The sequence below is a fragment of the Pantherophis guttatus genome, chromosome 17 (genome assembly GCF_059756535.1).
Source record: "Pantherophis guttatus breed Tessera chromosome 17, ASM5975653v1, whole genome shotgun sequence".
NCBI classification, from domain to species: Eukaryota; Metazoa; Chordata; class Lepidosauria; order Squamata; family Colubridae; genus Pantherophis; species Pantherophis guttatus.
Genome location: NC_142079.1, coordinates 16,405,579 through 16,424,921, shown reverse-complemented (window position 1 = coordinate 16,424,921; position 19,343 = coordinate 16,405,579). Strand labels below are relative to the sequence as shown.

At 46.4% G+C, this 19,343-nt stretch overlaps 2 protein-coding genes across 3 annotated transcripts in view; one reads left to right on the top strand and one right to left on the bottom strand.

The window, feature by feature from the left end:
- RSPH14 (radial spoke head 14 homolog) overlaps window positions 1-19,343 on the top strand; it is a 106,343-nt gene that overhangs the window by 69,338 nt on the left and 17,662 nt on the right. The window lies entirely within an intron of this gene.
- Window positions 1-19,343, bottom strand: part of GNAZ (G protein subunit alpha z) — a 77,575-nt gene that overhangs the window by 56,539 nt on the left and 1,693 nt on the right. The window contains exon 1 of one of the 2 annotated variants that reach the window (XM_060683647.2): window positions 15,006-15,292. The exons of the other annotated variant lie outside the window; for it this stretch is intronic. The gene's annotated coding sequence lies outside the window, so the exon portion shown is untranslated. Of the gene's footprint in view, window positions 1-15,005; window positions 15,293-19,343 lie in introns of those variants that run through there. 2 annotated transcript variants of the gene reach the window in all.

Here is a 19,343-nt window from a genome sequence, read left to right as displayed (position 1 = left end):
TTCCTAAAGTGAACTGCGCAAAGCATACTAAGTACAGGTCCGACCAAGGCAGACTAGAGAAGACCTAGGACTTCCCTCGATCTTAGAACAGAATAATAGAAAAATAGGGTTGGAAGGGAGCCAGGACTACATTTGTTATCATTGGAGCTGTGTCGCCCAGGTGATTCACCCTGGATTGCTGCCAAGATGGCTCCCCTCAGCCTGTATTTACCTCTGTGGTTATTGCTAGCCACCTGAAGGACTTTCCCTCTAACCCTGTTGAATATATCTTGCCAATTTCTTCCCGTTGTTTGTGCTTCTCCAAATTCTCCTGAATACTTATACCATCCTATAGTATTTTGCTAACTCTATCTTCGTGTCAGCAGCAATTTTTGCAGTGTTTTCTAAGTGTTGACTCCTGGCAACTATCCAGGCAAATACCTGCAGTTTTCTTGGCAAGGTTTTTTGGAAGCGGTTTGCCATTTCCTTCTTCCTAAGGGAGAGACTGGCTCAAATTCACCCAGCTGGCTTTGTGCCTAAGGCAGGACTAGAACTCATGGCCCGCATTCCTGGCCAGGTGCCCTCACCAGGACACCAAACTGACCCTCCATCCCTCACTAGACGGAGAGCATCAGAGTGCCTAGAAAGGAGCCTTGTTGCATCCCACACCCTGTTTCCTCCAGCCCGACCAAGAGCCCTGGGCATGCTGGGTGCCACTGTCTCCATGCCCTTCCAAGGGGAGCCCTGCCCAGTGCGCTCTTTGTCTTTTGTTCTACCAGAATCTCCCGGGAGAATCTGCCGGATGCTTCCTTGGTTCCTTCCCACGGTCAACTACACTGATTCTGCTACTAAAAATGAGGCCTGTTGAACCACTCAATGATCCCTGCCGGAATTCCTTCTGGCATTGGTGCCAGAGCGACATTGATCCGTGGCTACTCAGCTCCTCTTTCCCCCTTTCGGAAGAGAAAAACAACAGCTGCCCAGCATTGCACCATCCACCATGATGCATGAACCCCACCCTTGTATGGTATAAATCCTGGCTTGTAGTTCATGGCAAAGTACGACTACTGCCATTTAATAAACGGGGTTCCCGGCAGCCCCTGAGATCTTTGGGTGTGGACCGGTGCCCCTTCCAAAGTGGCCCCCAGAATATACGGGAATAAAACTACAAATAGATTTAATTCACATCAACCCTATTTTCACACCCACCCACTTACAATAGTTCATTTAGTGACCAGTGATTCACTTAATTGTGACAAGAAAGGTGATAAAAAGGGGTAAAACTCACTTAACTGTCTCACTTACCAAGTCAAGACTAACTACAGGTAGTCCTTGACTTACAACAGTTTGTTTAGTGACCATTCAAAGTTACAACAGCGCTAAAAAATGTGACTTATGACCGTTTTTCACAGTTGCAACCTTTGCAGCATCCCCATGATCATGTGATCCAAATTTAGATGCTTGGCAAGTTGTTCATACTTATGACGGTCACAGTATCCTGGAGTCATGTGATCCCCTTTTGCGACCTTCTGACCAGCAGTGGGAAATCCAGTCACTTAACAACCAGGTTACTCACTTATCAACTGTAGTGATTCACTTAACAATGGAGGCAAGGAAGATCATAAAAATGGGGCAAATTTCACTTAACAAATGTCTCACTTCAGAACAGAAATTTTAGGCTCAATTGTGGTCATAAGTCAAGGATTATTGACTTGACTTGTATTTGGAATCACTGCACTGAAAACACCTGAAGCACAGACAGGGGCTTCAGACCGATCTATCACATACAACAGGGGTCCCCAACCCCCAGGCCACAACCCACACCTGGGCCTTGAGTGGAACTGGGCCGTGGAAGTGCGCTCCATTTGTGTGAGCAGTGGGTGCGCGTGCCCGCCGCTCACACAAATGGAGATGTGAGTACACACTTGCCCGCCACTCGCACGGGACCATCCCCTCCCCCCGCCGATCCGCAAAGCTGAAAAGGTTGGGGAACTCTAACCTATAGCATTATCCCAAAGCCTAATAATCTTGAATTTAAGGCAAATTCCTCATAAAAGGCAAGGTGATCTTTCTCTTGCCAGCTTTATAAAACCAGTCCTAGAGCTTCTCCTTCCACAAATATGCACAATTTGAACATGGGCGTATGTAATAGCCCCAGAAGGCCACAACAATTTAAAAAAATGATCCAGGACAAAGAATAACCCAACCTTAGTTGAATCAATAACTTCTGGCTGACTCCATTTATAAAACGAATGCTTCCTCCTCTGCATTTCCCTATCATTCACGCATTCCAGAATCTGCCCCCCTCCCAAGGGGCAGAGCCTGCGCTTGCCCTCACCTGCTGTGTTCTCCCGTTCTCGAGAGAGGCGTCAGGAAGGGTCCCAGCAGCAGCCGCTGGTACAGCAGGGCCTTTGATCTGGAGAAGCTGATCTCTCAGCAGCAATATTAGTTACTCCAACCTTTTACTTTCAAGAGACTGAAGTAAGCAGAATTTGCTTAGAACTTGTGCTCCAGTGGCAGGCACTTCATAGGATCAGTAATTGCTCTATCTATCATCTATCTATCTATCTATCTATCTATCTATCTATCTATCTATCTATCTATCTATCTATGATGAACCAATCTTTTATATCACTTCAATCACAAGTGACTCTAAGTAGTGAGTATTCACTCTAAGTATGAACACTAGCACTGATGTAGTTTGGGTAATGAAATGTCTGCAAGAAAACAACCAAACTCAGAGAGCACCAAGGTCCCCTCATAGCAAATATTTTTCTGTGTATCGTTAAGTGTATAAGTAGTTAATAATAAAGAAAAAAGGAGAGAAAACCTGAAGGAATCAAGATGCCCTATGGAAAGAACATCAAGAGTCTGGATGAAGACAATCATTGCAAATATCTGGGTATCCTTCAAGCTGATTTCATCAAGCTCACTGAAATCAAGAAGAAGGTTAAAAGTAAAAATAAAGATCTTAAGACAAACTCAGTGGAGGAAATGCCATCAAGGCAATTAACAGCTGAGCAATTCCAGTCATTAGATACACAGCTGGAACAGTGGACTGGACTGAAGCAGAACTAAAAGGCTTGGATAGGAAGACCAGAAAAATAATGGCAATGAATCATGCCCTTTATCAATGCAGCAATGTTGACAGACTCTACTTACCAAGGAAAATAGGTGGATGTGGAATGTTGCAAGTACGTCAAATGACTGGAAGAATATCTGAAGGACAAAGATGATGATGTACTGAAGCTAGTATACCAGGAAAGTTTACTAAGTAGTGGAGAAACCAAACTGCCTACATAGGAAAGATTAAATAAAGAATAAAAATGAGAAATGGCAAGGCAAACTATTATATAGTCAGTGCATTAAAAATAGCAAACGAAGCAGATAACAGGACCTGACAATAGCTAAGAGGAGGAAAGTTGAAGAAAAAGACAGAGGGACTAATTCTGGCTATACAAGACCAAGCCTTAAGAACAAATACATGCAAAGTCTGAATTGAGAAGAAAGCAACAGGTAGAAGCAATGCCTCTGCAAAGAAGCTAAAAAAACTGGATCACCTGGTGAACTGCTGCAAGATCACCCAGACTGACTACAAGCAACGGTATGGCTAAGTGACAACAGTGGTGAGTTGGACAATCTGCAAGAAATACCATTTGCTTGCAAGCAAGAACTGGTGGGACCATACAATAGAAAAGTCATGGAAAATAAAGAAGTTGAAGTGCTCTAGGACTTTAGAATTCAAACAGACAAGTGCCTGCTACATAACACCTCAGATGTCACAATTGTTGATAAGACAAAGAAGTCTGGATAGTGGTGGACGTGGCAGTCCACGTCCTGGAGATGGCCTGGAGATGGCAGGACAAAAGAAAAAGAATTGGAGAAAACACGAAATACAAAGACTGCAAACAGAAGTAGAAGGACCGTGCCTGCCCTTGGGGCAATCCCAAAACAACTGGAGCACCACTTGAACAATAATCGCCATCCCTCAATTTCAAAAGGTAGCTTGACTTGGAGCAGCTTCCCTCAGGGGGGTCCAACTCACTAGTAATGCAGCCCCACAAGATACTAAAAAACATAAAATCGGAAGAGAGTAAATTTGAGTCCTGCCTTAGTCACAAAAGCCAGCTTTGGGCCAATCACTCTCAGCCAACCCACCTTGCAAGGTTGTTGTTGTGGGGAAAACAGGAGAAGGAAGATGTATCTGATAGGTTCACTGCCTTGAGATTTTAATAAAAGGAATAAAGGTGGAATAAAGTTTTTTTAAATGCCTGGAAAACAATCAGCTGCAGTTGTCTTGCTCAAACATAGTCCTATTCCCTGAAGGTCTTTGAGAATTTAAAAAAAAATTAACACATTTGGGGACGATCCTGAGGGAAGGAATGAATCTGATTTATAGAAGAGGAACTCTCACAGAAAAGCTTTCCTGCTCTGCAAAGCAGGGGAAACGTCATCCCTTCAGGCAGGGACTGTCTCACCCCCACTGGGATTGGCCAGTCCCACTTGTGCCAGCAGAGGAGGCCTGCTGCAGGTCAGCGGGGTCCAGGAGAGCCTTCTCTGCTGTGGCTCCTGCCCTTTGGAACACTGTGCCCCCGATGTGAGATTGGCCCCAACCCTACTATCTTTTTGTAAGGCCTAAAGATCCCAGTGGAGGATCAGCGCAATAGAAGTGGTTGATCGAGTAACAACAGATCCCACCTCCCCCCGCCCTCTGCCCCTGACCTCCCCAGGTGCCCTTGCTTTCAATGTCTTTTCATGTTTTAATTGTACATGTAACTGTAAGCCACCCAGAGTTCCCTATAGTAAGATGGGCGGCCAATTAATTTTATAAATGATAGGTAGATGGTAGGTAGGTAGATAGAGATAGATAGATAGGTAGGTAGGTAGGTAGATAGATAGATAGATAGATAGATAGATAGATAGATAGATAGAGATAAAGATAGACTAGATAGATGGACTAGATAAATAGATAGATAGATAAGATAGATAGATAGATAGATAGATAGATAGATAGATAGATAGATAGATAGATAGATAGATATGGATGGACTAGATAGATGGACTAGGTAGATAGATTAGATAGATAGATCGATAGAAGGATTAGATAGATAGATAGATAGATAGATAGATAGATAGATAGATAGATAGATAGATATAGATGGATGGATGGATGGACGGACTAGATAGATGGACTAGGTAGATAGATTAGATAGATAGATCGATAGATGGACTAGATAGATAGATGATAGATTAGATAAATAGATAGATAGAAGGATTAGATAGATAGATAGATAGATAGATAGATAGATAGATAGAGATAAAGATAGACTAGATAGATGGACTAGATAGATAGATTAGATAGATAGATAGATAGATAGATAGATAGATAGATAGATAGATAGATAGATATGGATGGATGGATGGATGGATGGATGGACTAGGTAGATAGATTAGATAGATAGATCGATAGAAGGATTAGATAGATAAATAGATAGATAGATAGATAGATAGATAGATAGATAGATAGATGATATAGATGGATGGATGGACTAGATAGATGGACTAGGTAGATAGATTAGATAGATAGATCAATAGATGGACTAGATAGATAGATGATAGATTAGATAGATAGAAGGATTAGATAGATAGATAGATAGATAGATAGATAGATAGATAGATAGACAGACAGACAGACAGACAGACAGACAGACAGACAGACTAGATAGATGGATTAGATAGGTAGGTAGGTAGGTAGGTAGATGGATGGATGGGTAGATAGATAGATACCCTGTTTCCCCCAAAATAAGACATCCCGATAATAAGCCCAATCAGGCTTTTGAGCACATGGCAATAAGGCCAAGCACTTACTTTAGAGTTCAAAAAAATATAAGACAGGGTCTTATTTTCAGGAAAACACGTTAGATAGATAGATAGATAGATAGATAGATAGATAGATAGATAGATAGATAGATAGATAATCTATTCTGCCTTGCAAAAATGCCAACTTTTCCAGGAGTGAAGAATTCATATTTTACTTCCCATTTCCAGCAGCAAGCACCTCACATAGAATGATATATAAGGCGCCTTCTTCGCTAACTAGAAACACACAGATCTGTACTTAAAATATAGCTTGGGTACCAAGCTGGTGTCATGCCACCTTCCTCTCAAAGTAGGGCACTCAGCTGGATCCTCCTGAGGAATCGGACTTATCAGCAGTTAGCTCAGTTCATCCAAATCCTCCCACCCAGACCCAAAATTGTCATTTTACCCTAAGGTGTGACTTTTGTGAAAGAAAGAGAAACCAGATTCTGTGTGTAACAGGAGTGTTTCTTCTTACAACTCCAGGCTGCATTTGCCACAACCTCGTGAAGATCCCCCAGCACCTGGGATAAAGGCCGTCACTTCAGTCTTCTACTTTGACTTATTTATCCTTACAAGCCAAGTGTTATAATTGCCAAAGAGAAGACATAAAATACTAATGCAAAGTTTAAAACAGTAAAGTAAAAAACAATAACAAAGACAGTAAGTGTGATTATAAAAGGGTTTTTAAAAAATAGGTATTTGACTTAGATCAAAGGTGTCAAACTCGCATCGTTACGTGACGTATTGGGACTTTTTCCCCCTTCACTAAACCAGGCAGGGGTGGGGCCAGTGCATGACGCATCCGGCCCGTGGGCCACAAGTTTGACAGTCCTGACTTAGATGCTCCCCAACTCCAAATTGACTCCGGCAACTGACAGCAAAACCAAATAACAGATGGTTAGAATGGTCCTCATAGCAGCTCTGCAGATGAACCCTTTTACCTAAGCAGGGACCAGGCCACTCTAAGATGGGCCACCAGATAACCACTGGTGGATACCATAAGGGTGGAGTAATGTTTATGTTTTGTCACCCTTATCACTATGGTGTGGTCCCAAATATCAGGTCTTATCAGACTCATCTTGTCTTCCTCCATCAGCCCGCCAGGCAGTTCATAGAGCTCCTCTGGAAACCAAAGTTGGCACAGGAGAAGCCAGATGTAGGCGATTCAGGACTCAGCCAAGCCACCCACCAGATCCTCAGGAAAAAGTCCCTCTGGAGATCCACAAGGATCACCCATAGCCTAGGATGGGTTCATTGCCTCATTTCCTTGGGGGGGGGGCGCGGATATGATTCTAATGAGCTGGAAGGCAATCAGAGACTGATCTGGCATGGCAACCGACTGGTGTTAACATCCCCTACTAGCAAATCAGGTGATAACATCCCAAGGCCAAAATCAGTAATTCAGCCAAAAACTAAGGTGGGGCAGGGGAGATAGTCACTAAATCTTAGATGCACCTTTAGAAACTTGAGTTAACCCAATCAGAATCTGTAAGAAGAAAAAAGTTACAGCTAACATTCAGACTTCAAGTTAAATTTAGATATAAATGTTAAATCCCAAGTTTCAGATATGGCACAATTCCATGTATAAAGCTGTGGCCTAACAAGGCTTCTTTAAATGGCTTTCTTACTGCAAGAGAGATCAACAATCTCTCAGAAGTACTTTACTTGCCTCCCACATTGGAGTTAAGTTTCAGAAATTAAGTTAGCCTGGAAAAAAAAACTCTCTTCAGAAAAATACTTCATTTTCTCCATATACAGTATTTGATCCAGGATCTCCTCATTTTTTTCTATTTAAATTCAGTAATTTTTTTTTGTTTTGAGGAAAGATAATTTTACTGTTTTACAAATAGGTCATGCAGCAGTTGTTTTCATCATACTCTCCAGCAATTTATCCTATTAAAGTTTAGAACTTTCAAAAATTCATTCATAGCAAATAGTTTTCTAGAGCTCCCTTACTGAAGTCTTCTGGTGTGTGCCTAAATTTCAGGTTGTTTTTACACAGCTTGGTTTCTAGAAATTCTAGCTTGGCTTCCATTTTCTTTACTTTTGTCTGGAGATATCTTTGAGTAAAGACTCCTCTGAATTTTCATCCTTTAAGCTTTCTTCTGCAATTCAACTTGAGTTGTAAGTCTATAATATTTACCAACTATTTTTTTCCTGAAAAATACTGAAATTTACTTGAATTTCCTGTTGTGTTTATTGAAATAATTTTAAAAGATTACCTTTCAGAACTTGCATCTCTTGCTTAAAGAATTCTCAGAATTCTGGAAAACTAAGGAATCCTGCTGGTATTCCCTCATCTTAGAAAAGTATTTTGCTTTCGTTTAGTCATTTTTGAAAAATAACAAAACAATTTGAACTGATGAGAGTAAAAGATTGATAAAAGATCGTTGATATATAACACCAAAATAGGAAACAATCCAGTATGAGAAACATACATAAAGAAAGCTCTAATGGAATTAGAGGAATGAATATGCAGTGATTTGGGGTTCAGGGCTGGAGCTGCTAAAGAAGTTCCCAACAAGGGCGCAAAAGTTTTATTACTGTCTATGAAACGCCAAGCCTGCAACTATAATTCAGTCCCGTCCATTTCTCTGATTTCTTGGGCCTAACAGATAACAGTTTCCAAATGGAATAAATTTAAATATGCAAACATTTCCAAAAGCACTGCTTAAGAAAGCTAATTTGTAATCACATTCTTATCTCCCACCTTGTAAAGTTAAAACTGCTTATCTTTGCTCTATCTGCTTCCCCCCTTCGCTCAAAACATCTTTGTTTGCGCCTTGAAAATCATGCAATGTTACACTCCACCGATTTTCCTACCTCCAATGTTAATTTGATTTTTCTCTGTGATAAAACATTATTGCTGTGATGAATCAATTTTAGACTGACTTTCTAGGTAACGTGAACGGACAGGCAGGCACCTGACCCCCGAGAGTTTTGTCTGAGAGGGAGCTCCAATTCGTCTTCCTTAAAGCCAGAAACTGGTCACACTGAATAAGCAAATGTCCACGTGGGGCCAGTCCAGCCAAGGCCGTTTCTCAGGCAGCTCTTTTGCCTGTGCTTTGTTCTGCCCAAAGGACCCACATTCACACAAACATGCCCAGGTAACATCTCCAGTCACCCATTCCAAACTTCTGTGAAAATTGCTATCTGGGGGGATGCAAGCCAGCAAACTGAAACCCGGCAGGTTTCAGCCAGAAGAGTCCTCAGGCTCAAGGCCCCTGCTCTGCAGGCCCTGTGGGGCCCCAAGGCTGCCTTTTGTCCCTAAGGACAGAGGAGAGGCCTGCTTCAAAAGGTGATCCTCCCAAGCTGGGGGAGGGAATGGAGGGGGAGCCCTGCTACCAGAAGAATGCCAAGGTCCCTTCCAACTCTGCTATTCTGTTATCTTTCCTTCGGCCTGGAATTGGGATGATGGGAGCAAAGGGTTCAGAATTTGGCTAACTGGCAAACCCATCGCCAAGGAAAGCCACACTTCTAAACAGAGTCTTATTCAGCCAAAATCCCTACCTAATTTAGAATGACTTGCTGCCAAATTAATGTGCAAAGTTGGGCTGCAAGAGGCTTTGCACAATAATTTTCCAGTTTTATTTGTACAATAAACCACCGTGAGCCCATTCAATCTAGCAGTATACAAATATAGTAATAATTAAATAACTAACTTAAACCCTGGTTTCAGGAACAGGTAGACAAAATTACCCATTAATATATCAGGGGAAATTATCCATGGCTGGTTCTGTAGCATTTAGAATAAAAAAGGCAGGTGAAAGAACTTCTGTTAATAAGTTACAGATGTTAGACTATCTTTCTATTTCCCAGAAAGAAAACCCATTTTGAATAGTAAATATCATTTCAGGTCCTGGAGAATCTGGATTAGAACTGCACCATTTAATTACAGACTGCCTTCTTGGGATTCAGGGTTGCCTTATGGAAAGGGGGGCATGAGAGTTTTGCTCGTGCCAACTCTCTCATTAGGCTAAAAATTGAGCCAATAGAGCTACTACCTCTCCGCTGGGAGATGAGACAAACAGCAAGAGGCACCTGAGGTGGCAGATCTGGGTCACCAGCTGCCTTTTCAAACACCCAGCCATTAAGAATGTCTGCCCCGGAGGCCAGAATAACTTCGGGTTGTCCTACACCCACTTTAAACTTTCCAAAACCAGATGAGGTCATTTCACCTGGATTCAGGGAATTTCTGAAGGTCCAAAATTAATGATTGGATGCAGAGCGGGCCGAGGGTAGAAAAGGAGATTGAACTCAGGGACAGTGTTTGGTTAGAAGAGTTTCTGGATGAAGCAAATAAGCCGCTTTCCTCTTCAGAGCTGAGTTGGGCTCCTTCTGACGGGCAAGTGGCAGAGAGGCACAAAACCGACCCTGTGTCTCTCCAGGCCCAGGTGATCAGCCCCAGCAATGAGGGCACCTTTCATCATCTCTGTGGGATCCTTGGTGGTCTCTGAGCTTGCTTGTTTTCTTGCAGACATTTCATGATCCAACTAGATAACATCATCAGGGCTAGAAGGGAGTGGGGTATGAACTGATGATGTTACCTAGTTGGATCATGAAAACAAAACAACCCAACTCAGAGGGCACCAAGGACCCCCCATTTCAGCCTTAGTTATAAAAATTCTCTATTATTGGTATCGTAACTGGGGCTGTTCTTAGGCAGAGACAGCCAAGCCTCACTTGCATTCTACATGAGGCTACCTGCATGCACGTAAAATGCTAACTGGCACAGAGCACTGCAGCTGAAACAGGGGCGCTGCTGTTCATGGGCAGAGGTTTTGCCCAAGGCCCTGAACTCTGGAAAGCAGGAAAAGGAGAGGACGCCCCTTCCCAAAGCCCTCTGGGTTACACCTCAGCTCACGGATTGTCACTTGGCACCCACCAGTAAAAAAATGCCCTCTGCTGTGACCTCCACTCCCACATCCGACTCTCTTGCAGATCAGGCTGAAGACAGGGCTGGATCTCTGAGGAAGGCAGATCCCCCCCGCCCCCACTTCCGGCCACTGGCCCAAGTCTATGTACTGAATGGATCTTGCATAGTGGGTACTATCTAGGAAACAGACAGGCTATAAATGTTATAAAAACTCAAGACCAGCTCACTATTTCTTCTTGCTATGCCTTTTTATGGAATCTGTTTAGTCAGAAGTACCTAAAGTTGTTCCACCGATAATTCGTATTCCATAATAAACTTATTCAAATCAGCAGCAGCTTTTCAGTTCTATCAAGACTGCCTCTTCTAAAGGCCCGAAGAATCACATCAGCTGAATTTCCCTTTCTCAGACCTGCAGAATTAAAACAATTTGTGCAAGTAGAATCCTTTGGAGAGAGACCGTCAGTGACGCAAACACATATTTAAATTAAGGCTCTGTCGCACGGCTTTTACCTGGCTAGATTATAAGAATGAAAGAGGAACAAAGAGCAGTTGAGTTTTTTGCTGAAAATAAAGTGGCTAGATAACCCGGCTGGCATTTTTTACATTCTCTCGCACAGCTAAGGATGGGCAAAGGATGGGCAGACTCCAAAGGGAAGTCCACACTCTTCTCATCTGTTTCCTGTTCAGTCTGATGCCACCTCCTGACCTATGATGCCACTTTGCCTAACTGGCTGAAACCTCTGCAGCTCCGTTTCCCATCATATATTAGGATGATTATGGACTGCCCTAATGAGGAATCCGTAACAATCAACCATCTACAAAACCAACCCGTTAGTTGGAATCACGTTGATGCTAACTGACAGACATGCAGGCAGAGGCCAAGAATGGGAATAGAGTAGAGTAGAGTAGAGTGGAATGGAACAGAATAGGAGTAACAGAGCTGGAAGGGACCTTGGAGGTCTTCTAGTCCAACCTCCTGCTTAGGCAGGAAACCCTATACCATTTCAGACAAATTTTTATCCACTCTCTTCTCAAAAACTACAAGTGTTGGAGCACACGCAATTTCTGGAGCCAAGTCATTCCACTGATTAATTGTTCTGTCAGGAAATTTCTCCTTAGTTCTAGGTTGCTTCTCTCCTTGATTAGTTTCCACCCATTGCTTCTTGTCCTGCCCTCAGGTGCTTTGGAGAATAGCTTAACTAACTCCCTCTTCTTTGGGGCAGCCCCTCAGATACTGGAACACTATGATATCACCCCCTAGTCCTTCTTCTCATTAAACTAGACATACCCAATTCCCAATTCATATGTTTTAGCCTTCAGTGCCCTAATCATCTTTGTTGCTCTTCTCTGTACTCTTTCTAGAGTCTCAACATCTTTTTTACATCGTGGCGACCAAAACTGGATGCAGGATTCCAAATGTGGCCTTACCAAAACACTTCACGTAATCTTGAGTCTATCCACTTATGCCGACTAGAACTGTGTTGGCTTTTTTGGCAGCTGCAGCACCCTGCTGGCTCATATTTAAATGATTGTCCACTAGGACTCCAAGTTCCCTCTCACACTTACAACTATTGAGAGAGGTACCACATATACTGTACCTGTGCATTTCGTTTTTCTTGCCTAAATGTAGAACCTTACTTTTTTCACAAATTTCATTTGTTAGATAACACTCAATTTAACAAAGTCTGTCAAGATCCTTCTGAATCTTAAGCCTATCTTCTGCAGTGTTGGCTATTCCTGCTAGTTTGGTGTCATTGCAAATTTGATGAGTTCCCCATCTATCCCCTCATCCAAATCATTGATGAAGATGTTGACGAGTACTGGGCCTAAAACAGAGCCCTGGGGTACCCCACTGCATACCTCCCTCCATGTAGATGCAGTTCCATTGAGGATTACATGTTGAGTGTGGTCGGTCAGCCAGTTACAAATCCAGAATAGGGAAATTGTCTACTCTGGCCCTCCAGCCCTTGATGTCTCAGGCATGCAGGCTCTCCTCTTGGATTATCTTAAAGAGGAATCCCTACTTTCCATATCAACCAACTATCTACAAATCCAACACAGAAGACCTCACACAAGGGCCACCTCCACACATTGGAAGCATGTTGATGCTACTCTACAGGCGACAGTGTGCAGGCATAACCTAGCCTACTCTGGCCTTCAATCCTTAGTGCCCCATGCATGCAGGCCCTTCACTTAGAACTGGTTGCACCGGTTTAAAACTTTCTGTTTCCCTATTTTTTGCATGGAGACTGAAGAAGACGACTTGCATGACACCCCTGGTTTCTGGTCTGCCTGCTGTTGGCAGAGTGGCGGATAGACTCTGTTCTCGACTCTGACAGCCCTCCCACTTTAGCACTATGGATTGTGTACTATTTCTTTAAGTTAGTAGACCAAATCTTAAGATTTTTCAGAGATTCATTATTGTCTATTTTGGGAGTTGGGATGCTGATATGGCACATCAACCACTGTTGGTCTACTTTTAGAAGCCTCTAAATCATTACACTGGGAAGTCAGATTATAATTTGTTGATATTTGCTTTCTGTTTTGTTTTTTTACATTTTTTTACATTTTTCAGCCATTTGGTGTTTTTCTCTACCCCATCTTGGTATCTTTCAGGAAAGGTATCTTTTAATTGCCCTTATATGTTATGTCAAAGCATTCAAATTTTTAAATATAACCGGGATTGTAATTTGCTTTTGGATATCACATGGGATAAAGTATCCTGAGTGATCTGAACAAGCCATTGCAACCTTGGACAGATCATTTCTACTCTTTTATGTTTCAATGATTTCACACCTAACCTGAAGGATTTAAGCATGTGTGCAGGATTTAAAGCTGTCGTCTCTCATCATTTTCAATCTTAGATACATCTGGTTTATTCAAAACCATGTACATAGAATATTCAGCCATAAATTCATCTAAATATTGCTGTCTGAGCCACTGCATATTTATCAGAATTCATTTCCAGCGAGGAAGCTTCTTCCCAAGTAAGTGTGCAGGGAATCATACGTTACACCCGCTTACTTTATATTTGTGCCTCTGTACAATGAAAACCATTCATCAACGCAAGATGTTATTAACATGGCAACTAACGTAACGGTAGCGTGGTCCTAGGGCAGCCCTTGCCTACCAGGCCTTTCAAATGAGTCTTAAGTTGCCTGAAACAAGAGACTGTGAGTGAATAACCATGAGGGTCAACTGGAGGAGGTTTCAAAATCAGATGCCATCACCAAGAGATGCTACTTAACGCTTCCTCCTTCTCCAGGGCCTTCCCAACTCATCCCATGCCCCGTTGGGTGTTACTGTCAAGCCTACGAGAGACCTGGTCTTGTACCGATCTGCAAGATCTTTGCACAGATCCTTGCACTGGATTTCTCAAGAAATCCATGCCAACATGGTCCTTGCAAAGCAGATGACCGCCAACTGGCGATGTCACCAGACCCTGCTCCATTTGGGTTTTAGCACCAGGAACAACCTCTGGAACACTTCAGATTTTGAAGCGGGTGGCCTGCCCTTGCCCACCCACCCTCTTCCTTAGGCCCTGCCAAGCAGAAAGCCAGGGCCCGCATCTCCCAGCTGCCGGGCTTTAAACCCATAGCAGTCAAGCCAGAAATGACGGCAGATGCTCTAAAGCAGAAGAAGCGATCGGCCGTCTCAAAAATCGGGCTGGCACTGACCGCGGGCCCCGGGGGAGCCGCTCCCTCCCCGGAGAAGCCGCCCGGCCGGCCCGGCCTTTCCCCAGCATCATCCCTGCCTTCCTCCGGAGCTGCCCCAGGGCTCCTTCCTTCGGGGCGCCTGCAAAGGCGGCGGGGGCCGAGACTGGAAGGCCCCCCGGTCGGTTCTGCCCTGCGGGGCCGGCATTGCCTCTCACCGAGCCCTTTCCTGCCCTCCCTCCCGGCGCCTCCCCTGCCCGCAAAGCGGCGATCTGGCGGGCGGCGCCCCCGGCCGCGCTCCGGGACTCGGCCCCGCCGGGAAGGGCGCTGCGGCGGGGGCCCCGGACGGCATCAGCGGCGGGCGCTGCCGCAGGGAGCCGCCACCGGGCGGGCTGCGCAGGGCTGGGCGGACGCGCGCTCAACGGCGGGTCTGCCGGGCTCCCCGCCCGCCGCACCTTCCCGCAGGAGGCCGCCCCGCCAGCCCGCCCGCCGCTTCCGGAGAGGCGCCCGCAGCAGCAGCAGCGGCGGCGGCGGCGGCACATGGCGGGGCCGGGGGCGCGGGGGGCGGAGGGGCTCCCGGGGAAAGGGCTGCTCCGGCGCCGGAGGGACAGGCAGGCAGCCGGCCCGGCACTCACCTCCTGGCGGCGGCGGCGGCGGGGCGGGCAGGCGGTGCCGCGGCGCTTGAGCGAAGCCGGCGCTCCCATCGGCGGCGCCCCGCGACGGCCCGCAGGCGGGAGAAGCAGGAGCCGTCGGCGGCTGCCCCGGACGGGCGTCTTCCTCCTCCGGCCTGCCTGCCTGCCTGCCGCCCGATCGCTCGCCCGCCCGCCCGCCCGCCGCTTCCCCGCAGCCGCACGGCACAGCCGGCCACGCTCCGGAGCCTCGGGCGGAGGGAGGCGGGCGCGCCGCAGAGGCTCCGCGGCCCGGATTGGTCGGCCGCCGCCGGATCGGCGTGGGCACGCGCCAATGGCGCGGCTCGCCGGGGAAGGGGCGGGTCCGCGGGCGCCAGAGCCCCGTTAGCCCGGCACGGGCGCTGGGCGGCTGCCACGTGGGTCGCCCCGCCGGTCCCCACGCCGTCCGCCGTCCCTCGGTCCTCCCGGGCGGGAGAGGGTGTCTGGCCGCGGGGCGACTCGGGCTCTCCGCGGAGCCAGACGGGCACCGGCCGCCTCCGTCGACGCCAGCCTGGTTGTCCCCCGGCGATGTCCCGGCGGTGCAGCCCCCGGTTCAGCCGCCGCGTTGGCCGCCCCCACGCAAACTCCATGCGCTGCTACAGCATCCTGGCCTCGGTCCGTCGCCGGGTTAGCCTGGGAGGAGGAGCGGCCCCAAAGGCCGGGAGAGCTTCGGGGAGCAGCCGCCGTGCGCCGTGCCTCGGCCTCCCTCCAGGCCCTCCCCCTCCATGGCTGATGGTCCCCCGGGGGTTTATGCTTTTCCTGGCCAAGTTGGGGTGGCTCCGAGACCCTTCCCTCATCTGCTGCCCCAGAGATGTGCAGACCGCTTCACTGTACAGAACTCGAAAGATAATGGAAGGGCTGCAACGGAGTCTAAGCAATTGCCATGTAACTATGAAGAAAGGCAAGAGTGTCCAGCAGAGGAGTCTGGGCACCGGGCCTCTGGGCCTTGGAAAGAGGAGCCCCCCCAAGGCAGAGCAATGACCAGGCCCCGTCCTGAGAGGTCCAGCCTGATTCTGATGATTCTATGAGAGCTAATGACCGGATGTCGAGCAATACCTGTTGGGTCATCATAAAGGATCAGCGGAGGCTGCTGCTTGCAGGGAAGCAGTCAGGTGGAGGTGAAGAGCGGGAAATGCCAGGGATGCCTCAATGGAGGTTTGGGAGCTTCACAGGCCAGTGGAAGGGCGAGTTCCTCAAGAAGCTGACAAGGGATGCTAAAAACAACTAAATTACAGGTAGTCCTCAACTTACAACTGGTCGCTTATCAACCATTCACGGTTACAGCAGAGCCCCCCCAAAAGCTACTTACAACCTGATCCTTACTCTATCATTCTCTCTTCCATGATGGTTAATTTTCAAGAAGAAAAGCCAGATTAGTCATACCGACTTTTTTATGTAGGACATACTGACGATGTGAGAGAAGATTGAGAAGCCGTCCTAGAGTAACACGTATGGAAAGGGAGGGAATCTCCTTCCTGCTTCTATCCAGACAGGCTCCAGTTTTGCTGTAAGAGAGCGGCGAGTGCTTAATTCTTAAATACAGCGCTTCATTTTTAAATTTGTTTTAGACTTTATGATTCTGCATTTGATCACTTGGTTATTGTGCTTAACAGTTGTAGACAGCACTTCAGGTACAAAGGCAGAATATAAATTTAGCAAATAAATGGAATAAAGAAAATGAAATTCCTTTCACTGGCCTTGAGGAGCAAGCATGGAGGAGAGGTCAAGCAAAGTCCTTCAGCCAGCGCCTAATGGAAGCGCAGCATCTGTTGCCCGGACAAGCGGGTGAGGTCCGCTGGCTTCAGAAGGTAGCTTAGCGGAGACTGAATGAGGAAGAGGAGGGGGGGAGGCGAAGTCACCAACAGTTGGGGCCCCTGTGGAGCTTCTCTGTTCCTGGGCAGTCTGCCACAGCCATCAGTGAGGAGTGGGGTCGCCAGATGGTGGCTGTCACTGCGTCCTCTTGTGGACAGCCAGAGGCTCCCAGCTGGATAGTCATGGAAAGCAGGACGCAGGATTACTGTGCAGAAAGACGGGGCTTGTTTATCCGTCCATCAACGGCGAAGGATCTGGGATGAAGCAGCTTCTTTAGACATTGCTGTTGACCCCATAGGACTGACCCCTATCCTGAGCTTTGGAGAATCTACCCTGAGGTTTCCATGAGCTTTAAAAGGACACTTTTCAAGCAATGCTTACTGTTAAAGAAAGAATGATCAACATTCTATTCAGAACAGGATAAAAGTGGCTTTCAGCACCCACAGTAATATATGAAATTCTTGGAAAGGTATATTTTGGGAATGCCGCTATTCCAGGGACAGCAGCTCTTCCTTGAATTGAATTATCCTTCGGACTTAAGTGGGCTTGAGTGGTTGTTAGGTACCTAGGGTGGTTTTAATCCAGCTACTGTGAATACTGTTCCAAGTGCAACAATTGTGAACTCAGCACATCTGACTAATCTCACTTGATTATTGGCCTCGTATGTTCTTTTAGCAAGTCACCATTCATAATTTAATCAGCCTCTCATCTTCTGTTAGTCATTTTTATTCTAAAAACTAAACAGGCTTATAATCTTGTAAATCTTTCCTCACACACCTCCTGCCTCTGCTTTCTAGAGATTTTTCCCCCAAAATATTTCTCTTTACAATTTGAAAATGCAGGAGTGAAGGTAAACTTATCTTTGAATAAGTGTGCCAAGGAGAAGCCCCAGAAATGACCGTGTGTTTGTGCACGATGGTTTTCCATTCCAGCATCTTTTACATCCTCTGCTGTTTGCAATGCCCGTTGGGTCTGGCACCTTTTGCTTCCTTTCCTTCCTTCCTTCTTTCCTTCCTCCCTCCCTCCCTCCCTCCATTCCAGTCTGCCTGTTGACCTCCCATGTCAGTATTAAGGCAGGCCTCCTTCCAGATGCCTAGGGCTGGTTCTACCTTTGGCTATCAGTGCTCAGGCCCAGCTCTGGCAGAACCTGAGGCTCCTCCTAAGCATGGAGCCTGAGACCCAGGCGTTGATTTCCACCAGGAATGGTCAACCTACGGGAGATGCCTCCTGGGAAGTGCCCACAGAGTTTCCGTGGTTGCTTTCTTCTCTTTGGGAGTGGTGGCACAAATAGTCCCATATTTCAGGTCGGCATTTGGCATCATTTGCCCACCCTCTCATTTATTTATTTTATATTTGTGAATATGTCAACTTTAGAAACTGCCCATCTCCCTCTTAGAGCAACTCTGGCTGGTGTGCAAGTAAAATACAGAAAGATAAAAACTATATATGATGTCTATATATGATGCCTTCCACAGAGAAAGAACAGTGGTGCAGAAGCCAAGCAAAATCAGCAAGAAAGCCACAAATGAGAGTTTTCCTAGGATCCAGGTGTGTGTGGATTCAGAAGTAATTGTGGGCCGAGGATGCCGTCAAAGTCCTGGCCCCATGGCCAGATGCCATGGGTCTGCATGGGGAGGAAAAGATTCAGGCTCAGTCAGGCAAGACCAAGAGGCTGGGCTTCTTTCGGGAAGTTCCATCATCCACTCTCAATGGGGTCTCACTGGGAGTTTGATTTAGGCCAGGGGTGGGCAACTGTGGCCCTTTTACAACCTGTGGACTTCAACTCCCAGAATTCCTGAGACAGCCAAGCTGGCTCAGGAATTCTGGGAGTTGAAGTCCACAGGTTGTAAAAGGGCCACAGTTGCCCACCCCTGATTTAGGCCAAGGTCACTGCTTTTTTTTCCTTTTCTTTTGTTCTTTGCCCTTTTGTTCTTCTCTTATTTTAAGCTTTTTTTTTAAAGAAGGGGAAGCAAGATGAGGGGATGATTTTAGAGAGCCGGATGGATGTCTGCAGACCTAAGAGGAGGCAGTAACTGAAGGCAGCGGGGCCAATTGCATGGAGGGGGGAAAGGGAGCTAATGGAGCAGCAAAGAGAGGAGCAAGAGGATGGGTCAGGCCTAATGCCTGGAAGGAGAGCAGAAGTTGGACCCAAAGAAAGAGGACTCTCTTCTTCCAGGCCAAGGGCTACTGAATGCCATGATTGCCAAGCACTTGGCAGCTCAGAAGCATCTGCGGGGGCGAGAATGACAAAATGTGACATTGTGTAGAGGACCGAGGGAATGGCCTTGAAGGGCTGGAGGAAGAGCTGCTACCAAGGCAACAGTCAGTTAAGAGGGGCTGGAGCTCCCACTGAGAAAATAATGGGAGAAAAGGTCTCCGTCCCCTCCTTAGTTCACATGATAGAGGCACATTCAGCCTTGCAAATGATCTTGCTATAATTGTTACAATCTCTTCTCTTCTCTTCTCTTCTATTTTCTTGTCTAGTCTAGTCTA